This window comes from Varroa jacobsoni, unplaced genomic scaffold, assembly GCF_002532875.2.
Source record: "Varroa jacobsoni isolate VJ856 unplaced genomic scaffold, vjacob_1.0 scaffold_1061, whole genome shotgun sequence".
NCBI classification, from domain to species: Eukaryota; Metazoa; Arthropoda; class Arachnida; order Mesostigmata; family Varroidae; genus Varroa; species Varroa jacobsoni.
Genome location: NW_019213963.1, coordinates 77909 through 88785, shown reverse-complemented (window position 1 = coordinate 88785; position 10877 = coordinate 77909). Strand labels below are relative to the sequence as shown.

Genomic DNA, 10877 nt, shown 5'->3' with positions numbered 1-10877 from the left:
GTTACAAGACACTGTTACAGGAGATGCCATGGGCTGTCCTAGCTCGCTCCCGTAGCCTCTACGCACCTCACATGTGTCCAAAATCAATAATCACTTGATCGAAGCAGTACGAGGAGTGAAGAAGTGTAAGCTGTTGAAAAGCATTGTACCAATCGAATTTAATCCTAGCTATTTGTTGGTCCAAAGACAAGGCCTAGATGTGAAATAATGCATTTAAATTCAGCCCTTCTTTTGATTTTTGTTAGTCCCTTCTCAAGAAATTTCTGAACTTGTTTAATATGTATCAAAACGACCGGCAACTATTGTCTCGTGCGACTTTCGAGAATGGAGAATTTCAGCTTTTGCCCAAGAACTCTGTTTAATAAATCTCTCGATGTTTTTGTCGATTGCAGGTGGTCTGTTCGACGTGTAGCCTGATTTCATTGTGAAGAGGAAGGCGGGTAATGTTAGGTAAGCTATTCGCAAAGAGACTTCTGTAAGTGTCTTGACGTTATTATCACGTGGCAGGTAGGACCTGATCGTCGTCTTAACAGCGAAAAACATCCGTAATTTTGTTTTTTTGTAGAAACATCATAGTGAGTAGGCGGAAGTCTTTGTATACAAAGCCCGTCAGAGAAGTTTGGTCTGTATTAACCTGAAAGCCTTCGAAATAACGAAACTAATTTAAATAAAGGTGACACGTGAATAATAAATAGTAAGGGTACCAGTGAAGTTGAACTTTTCGCAATTCCTGGAATCCGTATCTATTCGCTTTTTGCCGCGACGCAAGCCCTTATGCCGCTTTTTTAGCAGTGCTCAAAAGACCCATCAACCAAGAATGCTCTTTGAAGGCAGCGTTGACAAGTCAGTCAAGGGAAAAACTACAAACAAGTACATTAATAGCTTTTTCTATTGTTACTCAGATTTTTTAGGATCAAAGTGAATCTATGGCTAGATCGGAAATGAACGTTTCAAGTTTTACTTTTTACGTTCAAGGTTTACTAAGAGTTATTATTTCTGTAATTATTATTATTACCATCGAAATATGCTTACGTCTGCGTTCGGCCTTCACCTCGTCACCGCGGTTCCTCACCGCGGTTGGCAAGCGACCACTTTACCACTGCATTATACACTGTGGGAACGCCACCTATTTGCATACCGTGTGGGAAAGTTACGAAATCTTTTCACCGACTAACAATGTTGTTTTTACCCAAGCAATTGTTTTCTCTACGATACGATCCACACCTGCATTATTATCAATAAAGGTATCTTTCTAATCTATTGGATACCCAACTATTGAGCAGGAAATACGTATCCAATTAAACTAACGTCTTCCTTAAATTTCCTCCGAACCTAAAAGTCTGTGGCCAGTTTTTTTCAGGACAGCGTAGCAATTTGAGCAGCGCGCACCGAACCTGTCAAAGGCGACTGTGTAGTAAACGAGAAACAAACAAGTTAACAATTACCAGTACAGACTTATCAAAGCTGTTCTCTTTGAGTCGTCCTGGACTCGCATTGCACGACTGTTCCAGGTTCGTATTCAAATACCTAAGCTGTTACCTACCCGCCGACAATTTTCTATTGAACACCGGAAGTGAATACGCAATGTGTAAAGACTATGTAGATCTCTCCTTTATAAAATTGGCTTTCGGATAGCGATATATATGCATCGGCTTTGATATCGTATTAGATAAGTTGATGATGAGCTTCGTTCCCGGTGCCCCTAGCAATACAACTTTTTGCTATCAACTTAAAATTCCATTTGAAACCCCCAGATGGCCAAGTTAGATTACCTCTCAAGTTCTGATTCTCAAATTTGATTCAAAGGAACTCAGTTGAACCCTTAAAAAGCAATAACCTATTTCGGCGAAGTGCCACACCCTTGCTGTGGTACGTAGTCATGTAATGCTGTGACTGTTGCGCTTCGGTAACAGGAAAGATAGAGGCTGATGATAGATACCCCCATGACGTTTTTAAAGGCGTTAACGCGTAAATTAGGCCTCAAACCTCGCTTCCAGGATTCTGCCATAGCTGTGCAAAGTGCTAGTTAACGCCGTCTAAATTTATTTCGTGTCGTCCGTACTCGTTTCTACACAACTTCGGCTCTTTAGTAGTTTAATGAAGGTTGAGTAACGTTTGTCTAGCTGATCAAAAAACGCATGAGGAGAAATGCTTGTTGAAATTTATGACCATAGTGAAATACGGAAGTTATTATTGCAGCCATGAATTTGAAGGCGAAGGTTTTAATTAAATAAAGTGTCGACTACATACAAACACATAATATGAATAAAGTCTCTTGACATACCTTCCAACGTTATTTTCCTAATACGTTATGTTAAAATGTACATTAAAGCGTTACTGAATGTTTATTTTTGGACGAATATATTTGCACGAACTTGGAGGAATATTTTTAGATGTTTCACATATATGTGATAGTGACCGTGTAACAAGCTCATATAGAGATGCAACAACACATTTCTATTTATATAATATAGGTTCTCTATATATAGAGCGAGGGGAGGGGAGAAGTTCCGTAAATATTTGACGGCGAACTTATAATATTATCCACGTCCAGCTAGTTACATATAAATGCCCGCGTATGCCACCGATGTACACTAATTGTTATAACTATTGACGGCCATCAATTTTCCAACATGCCAACGTCACATAATCCAGGTTTGGTATATTGGCAATACTTCGCGCCCGTCGGACACAACATTTCATCGCTAAAATAGCAAGCCTAAATTAAACTAACACACCCTTAATTAAACATTAATACTTAACTTAATAGTAATTAAACAGACGCTTCTCAACCGTGTAAAAGTTACTCGCGGTTAGCAGATTTCCCCTTACTCCTATCGTTTATTGAATCGCTAAAACGGATAAGTTTTTCATTCAATGACAAAAATCCAGTCAATGCGTTCGACCTGCGATCGCCATCCTTACTAGCCGTTTATAAACAGCCGACAGCAAATATTCTGCAGTCCTCAAGGTTGTTTTAACAAGTAGTACCGTTACGATAGTAACGTCTGAGGCCCAAGTGAGCCTCAAGCGTGGGTGTACATATAGCCTAGAGCCATCATAGCTGGCTACGGTAGAACGTTCGTGCCAGCCGATAGTGACGGGTACCGAATATGTGCCGAGAAATGGAATACCTTATGGGATCGCAGCTTCATTTAGCTTTGGCAGTTCTGGCCTGTTTCGTTAACCGCTATGATGCATCTCGATTATCTTCATGTGTTTTCTCTTATGGTCCCTTGTTCTGTTTTGGCCTTCTTTTCGCGGTGTATGCGCCGCCTACTACCCGTCCTTACGTTTGTGCGCGTCAAACGTGAGGGCTAAACGCTGGAGTCTAGCAAAGAGGTTTTTACTGCTGTCGGTGGCGGTGTTGCTGCTGCCTAAGTCGCAGTAAAGCGGTAGTGGATTCAAGTGATATTCGTAGCTGGCTAGCCCCTGTGTGAGTTAGAGTCCGATGTAGGTTGGGATGGATTCGCAGTAGCAGGAGAGTTTCATCTAAAGTAGCTCATTCCGCCGCTACCATGGCCGGCACGCCATTCGCTTGGTGCTATATGGTAATTAATACAGGCTCGTCGTATGCTATTTACCAGCAGCAGCAGCAGCAGCAACAGCAATCGCAGACCCTGTGGTCAGTAGCTTGTCGAAATGAATGCAGAGACTTTAGGCCTTCAGGCTCACGCTGCTACGCGCTGCTGCTGCTGCTGCTGCTGCCAGGGCCCGAAGGAGTCTCGTGGGAATTACTCGAGCGCTTACGACCCTCTGGTAGCAAAGCTACTAGTCTGTCAGCTGGGTTGCCTGCCTGCAGAGCAGTCGAAGATTCAGGCCGAATTTTCCATTAGGACGATGGCAGCTAGGTAGCACCGTTACGAGTGGCGTAGCGGGCGAACGTCCAGTTCTGCACTGCAAATACAGCTTTGCTACGCTATCTTGCCTCGGTACGGTACACCAGTCGTGGCCATGACAGGAATCGCAGCAACCATATTCGTATAGTCACATATGCATATAATAATAACAATGAAATTTCCCAGTGTCCAAAAAAAATATCTGTTTTGGAAGAGGCCAGCGTGTTGGAGCAAGGAGTAAAGGGCTAGTTGGGCCTTGTAGTTCCGCCATTGGTTAAAAAGACACTGTGGAAGCTGAATGGACGGACGTGATTTTCTAAAAAAATCTTTCTTTATTGATATTTTTGCGTCGCCATCTTTTAGAAATGAATGCTAATAGGTCTGTGTATCCTTTAGAGGATATTGACAAAAGTTTAGGTTGAATATTGGAAGCTAAATGACAATGAGTTTTTAATGCGGTTCAGGTGACTTGAGTGACCATGCCGCCTACAGCTTTGAAAAACTCGATTTATAGGGGAAAGATCGTCACATTTATGTGACAGAAAGAGAGAGAGAGAGAGCGAGAGAGAGAGAGAGAGAGAGAGAGAGAGAGAGAGAGAGAGAGAGAGCGAGAGAGAGAGAGAGAGAGAGCGAGAGAGAGAGCTTTTTAGAGAACTTGTTAGCTCAATCTTTGCCTGAGATGAACTTTTATGCCTTTACTTGCATGGTAACGTGAAGAATGCGGAATCTTTAGCTCATTCATTAATGAAGACACGATCTATGCACTCGATAGGTTTAACCACCTGCTAAGTAGGTTGTCATCTTTCACTTACCAGCAGCAGTAATAGTGAAAAATCTTGGAATAGATTTGTTTATAACGCCGTAATGGTAGACTGCAATTTCTAACCTTTGACATGACGAGTATCGCGCTATACCCTCTGTACTTAATGTAAGAACATGTCGTAGCTAGAAGATTATAAGAGTATACAAAGTCAAATACTAATAAGCTGGAAAAACGGGGGACACAGAAAAGAATGTTAACACTACTCGGCCTTCAAATCAACTCTGCTTTCCGACAACGACAGATAACAAGAATAGCTACAATGCAGTGCAACGATATCGTAAAATTAAGCTTTACTTAATCTGACGAAGCTCAATGCTCTTCCGAGTTACGTTTTCGCACAACGTAACGCTAGTTTTAACCACATCAAAACATCTTGTACCTAATACAGTAACATGGAGTGCTTTTTCAAAATTCACACCCTTAATGCCTGTTCTCCAGGCAAACAACTGTCAAAAAGATCATTTGACTTAGGTTACTTTTCTAAATTATTCCGTTCAGATTTGGAGAAACGATCTACGCACCTGGTCATCTATCAAGACTAAACAAGCCCCCCAAATGATGCTCCCCACCTAACCTACCTGACCTCACCCCCTATCTGTAGAAAGGATTAGGTAATGTTTACACAGCACGCTCGGCAATACCATCCCACTGGCAAATCAGACCTGTGAGTGGATTAAGAATCAGACCCGTTCATTTATGAATGCTAACGCATTTATTGAAGCCATTATGGTTTTTCATAAACCAATCTCTGCGAGATACTGTTGCATTTCGCTCAGAATGGGGGCGTCTTCGCTAGGGGTTTGGAATCCCTGAGGGTTTTAGAAATATTGCAGTACTGTGTATCAAAAAATATAGGCCTTATATAAGTCTGATGTATTTTTTTTACCAACGCAGCTCTTGGGTGGATATTCACGACTTTTTTGGTTTCACTGCCCAGGAGTTGTTTACGTGCTGTTCATTTGAACTTCCTATAACGTTATTCGGCAAGTTTATTTTTGAATACAGATAAACATTAACGCGCTGACTCTTTGACAACTGGACCAGCGGCTGATACTAAGATCTCAGTCTCATTATTTTATAAAATTACAGCATTTTTTTTTCCAAAGACCCGTTTATGTGGGAGACATTCGTTCGGATGCTCTAGATACTGTGATATTTTTAATGTCCTAAATAAATATGTTACACGTATTCATGGTTTACAAACATGGTGCAAATGGCAGAGGAGCTGGATAGCAAATTGTTTCGCTTTTCGACATCTGCTTCGTCCATATAGTTCCGCGAACTAGACCAGCAAGTTATTTATATAAACCCATAGTTATTATATTATATTAACAAATCAGCCCTGACAACGAATTATTGCATAGATCGATAAGCTTTGTTTTGAGAATCTGAATTTTCAAACGAAACGGGCGTAGTCTGAAGGTTAAACTCGGACCCAGAAAAGTGTGCTTGTCCTTTAGGCCCCTATGACTGATTGATCTGTTCCAGTCATCTTGTCGAAACGAACCGACATACACAGATGTTGAATTATTCAAACATTCATTCAGCCATAGACAACGAATACACGGTTGCTATTCTGACGCTTCCCGTTTTATGTAAGAGATAACGAAGGCGAAATACTTGCCGTTGCCGAAACACCCATTAAGCTAGAAATTAACAGTACATGTTCCGCGTTTGTATAGTTCACTGTCGAGTGTTCGATGACAAAACCTGTACAAGGATATACGATCGCTAGAGGACGGCCATCTGACCTTTCCATCAGAACGATGATTGGCACACACTTAGAAGATTAGGCAATACTTAAGGAAGAGCTATTTTTCAAACACCCTATACCTTTCTACTGGTCACCCTGGCCGTTCAATAAAACTTGTCCAACGAGTAGCCCTAGTGGCTAATAACTATGCTTCAATGAACCAATTTCTTATTATGACAGTCAATCAAGGACAGAGAAAGAGGGTAACACAGTTTTACATTAGTATTATTATTTGTATTATTAGATATTATATATTTTTTTTAATTTTAAACTGTTCTGTAACTTGTATTTATGACAGGTGCAATTAAATTAGGACGATAATTTTATATTTAATGAATTCAACAATTCAGCTGCGCAATTAAATAAACAAACAATTACTTAATCACATCTGTCAACATTGAACCAGCCACTCTAGTACTTTGATTCTATTCTATACTATAATACATTAACAAAATTCATTGTAATTGTCCAAGGACACTATATATACGCGTCATGAATCGCGCTGAGCCACCGCTGTGAAACACGCCTCCTTTTCATGTTGTTTTGCCTGCGTATATCGTCTTAGTCCTGGCTACGTTCTTCTCAGCGTTTTCTTAACTGGCTTAATCTCTATATAACAGCTCTCGTAACTATATGGTGGTGGATACTCGCTAAAACCTCCGATTAGCTGGATTCTTCTGACTATAAAAGATGAGAATGATGTTTAGCCTAAGGCAGATGAGTGCCAGCGCAAGGCCAGCCCATCAAAATGACAGCCCACATCCCAGCAACGCGCTGACGGCAAAAACTTGTAGGAAAGTTACATTATCGTAAGGACATCTCATCCTCCGAATCGTTGCATATTTTCCAAGGTGAGCTGAACGCTATCCAAAGCGTTAAGCTGGTTGATCTTTTAAAGACTAACATTCGAGTTTTCACTCTGTTTTTATGGAAGGTCCAACAATTCCACGTTTGCTATCTAAAAATGGCTTGATTTATTTGAGATTTGCCACCTACTATATGCGTAAAGTGATAAAAACACTTCATGTAACTGTCACTACTTGCCCCTCATGTTACCTTTTCCATCCAATTTCTATTCGTAGATTTTTCTTACGGCGAAAATTCTTGTAACGTTTTTCTTAAAGCCGCTGGTAGGTTTTCCAGATATTTCTCATGGCGTCAGGTCGCATTTTTTTTAGCGCGTAACAAATATGCCTTGGAGATCTTTATTGCGATAGAGGATTTGTTGCAAAATTGGAGACTAAAAGCAAAATATCGTTTTCAAATTATACGTACGTATATTACTTCGGAGTATCAGCCTGCCTTAAATCAATTGGCCTGCCAATCTCGTAATAACCTAATATTCTAGGTTGGTTATGGTATAATTTTAAGTCTGTATGAAATTTATCATAAATATTTCTTAGAAGGTGCTATTATATCTTATATACTAATCAGAACTAAGGTATACTCAACCAAACCTCCGATATCTTTATTATAATGTATGCTATGCAATCAATTCCAAAATTCATCTGAACGCTTCTTTCTATCAGTCCGGTAACTGAAGAACTACTATAGGCTTTGATACTGAAAAAGCTATGTTATATTTAAATTTCTTATAGTCCGCTTTCTTTGATTGCCCCAAAACGTTTAACATAATTATTTCAGGTATGAAATAAAACTTGTCTACGGCCGCTTTTAAATTGAGACCACCACATGTGGCTCCTCCAAGTTTACTAGTTAACTCTAACACTGCACCATACACGAAGACCTCTTCGAATGTTCATTCTCGCATCGAAGTCTTGCCTGACCGTTTTCCGTTTAATTCGAATACACACATAATTCTGTCTGAAAGATTCTTCTGAAAGGGTTCCACTGTTGCCTCTCAGCACCGCTGCTTTACGACGTTATTTTCCAACTGAAGGTAGTCTTCTCTTTTTTTTTTTTGTTCGATTTTGTTAGATGAACATTTCGCCTTTTTGCGCGCTTTGTCTTTGCTGTGCCATCTCCGATTGTCAGGTCGGAGCTCTTGCGATCTATCGGTCCTCAATAGCCTGCCGTCGGTTAAAACCTTTCGAGATAAGTGCGCAACGGGTCTTTTGTCACGGACCCATTTTTGCCGAGTTCTAGATTTTGCTGTATATAGAAAGTGATGCGTTCAAATTAGGAAAAAATTTCTATATTCTATACTGGGCATGCATTCATTCACTATTACTCGTACCAGATGAGAGCTCTTACCTTCTAGAATAAAACGACAAATCCGTCGTATAAAGGTCCGCTATCATCTAACATTAATTAAAAACAATAAAAAACTCAACTGAAATCGGCGCTCTGTATTATTGAAATATCTATTTATATATTTCGACACAATCTTACGAACAATATATAAGGGGAAAAAATTTATTCAGACACACTGAGCTGAAGGTACGGTTGTGGCATACAGGCTGAGCTAAGTTAATGACGCGCAACGAAACTTCGTAGTGTACGAAGATTGTACGTTTGGCGTAACCGTGAGGTCTAAATGGCTGGATGTTTCTGAGCCGCAACGAGCAAAAAGGAGTGACGTGCGGCCAGTGCAGGTTAGTTAAGATGAACTCGTCCGCTTTTTTCGAATCCAATGTTCTTTGAAGACTTTGCCGGATACAGGGTATGTTGCTGCCTCTGCCTTTCGCGTCAAGACACGCCTTAACGTACGCGCGACACCTGCAAAGACGCGATGGCTCTTATGTATCCGAAGATCAACTGTACAACACTAACGGTAAGCATGCCGTTTAAACACGCTTTGAGAAAAAAGAACTAGCAAGTTTTATGCCGCGTTGTCTAGCATGCTTCGTTATTTAACCGCTTTTCGATGAGTTACTTATTAGATGTCATGGACAATGATACTCGAACCCACGTTTATATGCCCAGAAAAAAAAGCACACTGACATATGTACATATGAACGAAGTTCGTGCCTCGGTGCGGCATGTGCACGGAGTTGGACGATAATGTGGAACATCAGAACACTCAGTAACATCAAACGCAATGCTGTAGTGCATTGCCCAGCAGGCAAAGGGTGCTCAAAGCTAAGACTATGGTTATCAAAGGTCGAGAGAACTACAAGATTAAACTAAGAAGTACTAATAATGTGACAAATAGTAAATGCACTATTCTCGATCTAAATTCGTGAGACAGACATTTTAGATAGCCAATATCATTTGGCTACTTTCACAAGGCAAGCAATATATAGCAATTTAGGAAAATGATCGGCTCGTGATTTTCCATACGAAACGCAATAACAGCTCGATACTATTCATCGAGCGACTTCGTCATAACTCATAATGGTAGTTAGTTTTATATAACGTTCGTCTTTTATTCTTTAGTTCACCCCATAATTTAGTATAGTACTTTTCCTTATATACTATAATACGACGACGCTTCAATCCAATATGACATGCCTACATATTCTGTCTAATGCCCTAGCAAATTGTCATGCTCAATGCTATAGATACAGAGGCATATGTCATCGTTTCGTATCCGTTCTTGAATACGCCTGCATTCTCAACCGTTGTCCCTACATAAGCGAAAGTGATTGTGTCTGCGCCCCCTAAGTAGTGTCTACGATCCGCGCTAATGACACGTGCACTATCCAAGACATGGGGTAGTCTCAGAGTAAGGAGCGCCAGTCACTTCAAACGCTCCAACCATTTCGCTTCCATTTTCTTTTTCCTGCTCTGCTGTTTCATTAATATATATGAAAGAATGACACTAACTGGAGCAGCAGTGTGGTCCGGCATCTCATATAGCCTTACCCTTTTCCCTTTTGTTCCTGTTATATTTTACTCGGTCCCTTAGATCAACACGAAAATTTCTCACCAATTTCACGCCGTTTGATGCCAGTATGAACGAATAAAGCAATGGTGTCGCTGAGGGCATTAAGACGTTTTGGCTTTCGTCGGGTGCGTTTAGTAGTACGTTCATCATCAGCATGCTGTGCGGTCTAAGAGGCCTCTACATATTACGCGGAAGCGCTGTTCTGGGGACTGATACTCAGGGTTGTAAAAAGGTTTATTTGAGGGTGCGGGTCAAGAACAAGTGTTCGCAGCAGAACAGATGTCCTTCTGACATAGCTAGCCATTGGTGCTGCCTGCTGAGATGTTGAAACTCATGGGGCTCGTCCGCGAGCGCAGCAGTAGCAAGCACAGTAGCAAGCAAGGTATTAACAGTCAATTGGCTTGTTTGGTACACTTTAGGGAACGATGGGCTTCAACTGGAACGCGTTTTGGTGTTTCGGAGTCTTATTTGCTCTTTTCCTTCCTGCTCCTGTGCCTTTGCGTTAGTCACAGTCCTCTCACAGGATCACCTGAGCTGGAGTGGGTTAGCACAGACTCTTGCTTTTCGACCCTAATAAATGACGACGTTTACACCGATTGCGGCGGCACGAATGCCTCTGCTAGATGAACGGTACTAAGACAACGGAAGACCAGAATAAAAGATGACGATATT

At 41.0% G+C, this 10877-nt stretch overlaps 1 protein-coding gene across 1 annotated transcript in view; it reads left to right on the top strand.

Moving 5' to 3' along the window:
* The first annotated feature begins 395 nt into the window (after positions 1-395).
* The window catches only part of LOC111266163 (uncharacterized), a 72675-nt gene continuing 62193 nt past the window's right edge, over positions 396-10877 (top strand). Inside the window, exon 1 of the mRNA XM_086970800.1 lies at positions 396-450. The gene's annotated coding sequence lies outside the window, so the exon portion shown is untranslated. The remainder of the gene's footprint in view (positions 451-10877) is intronic.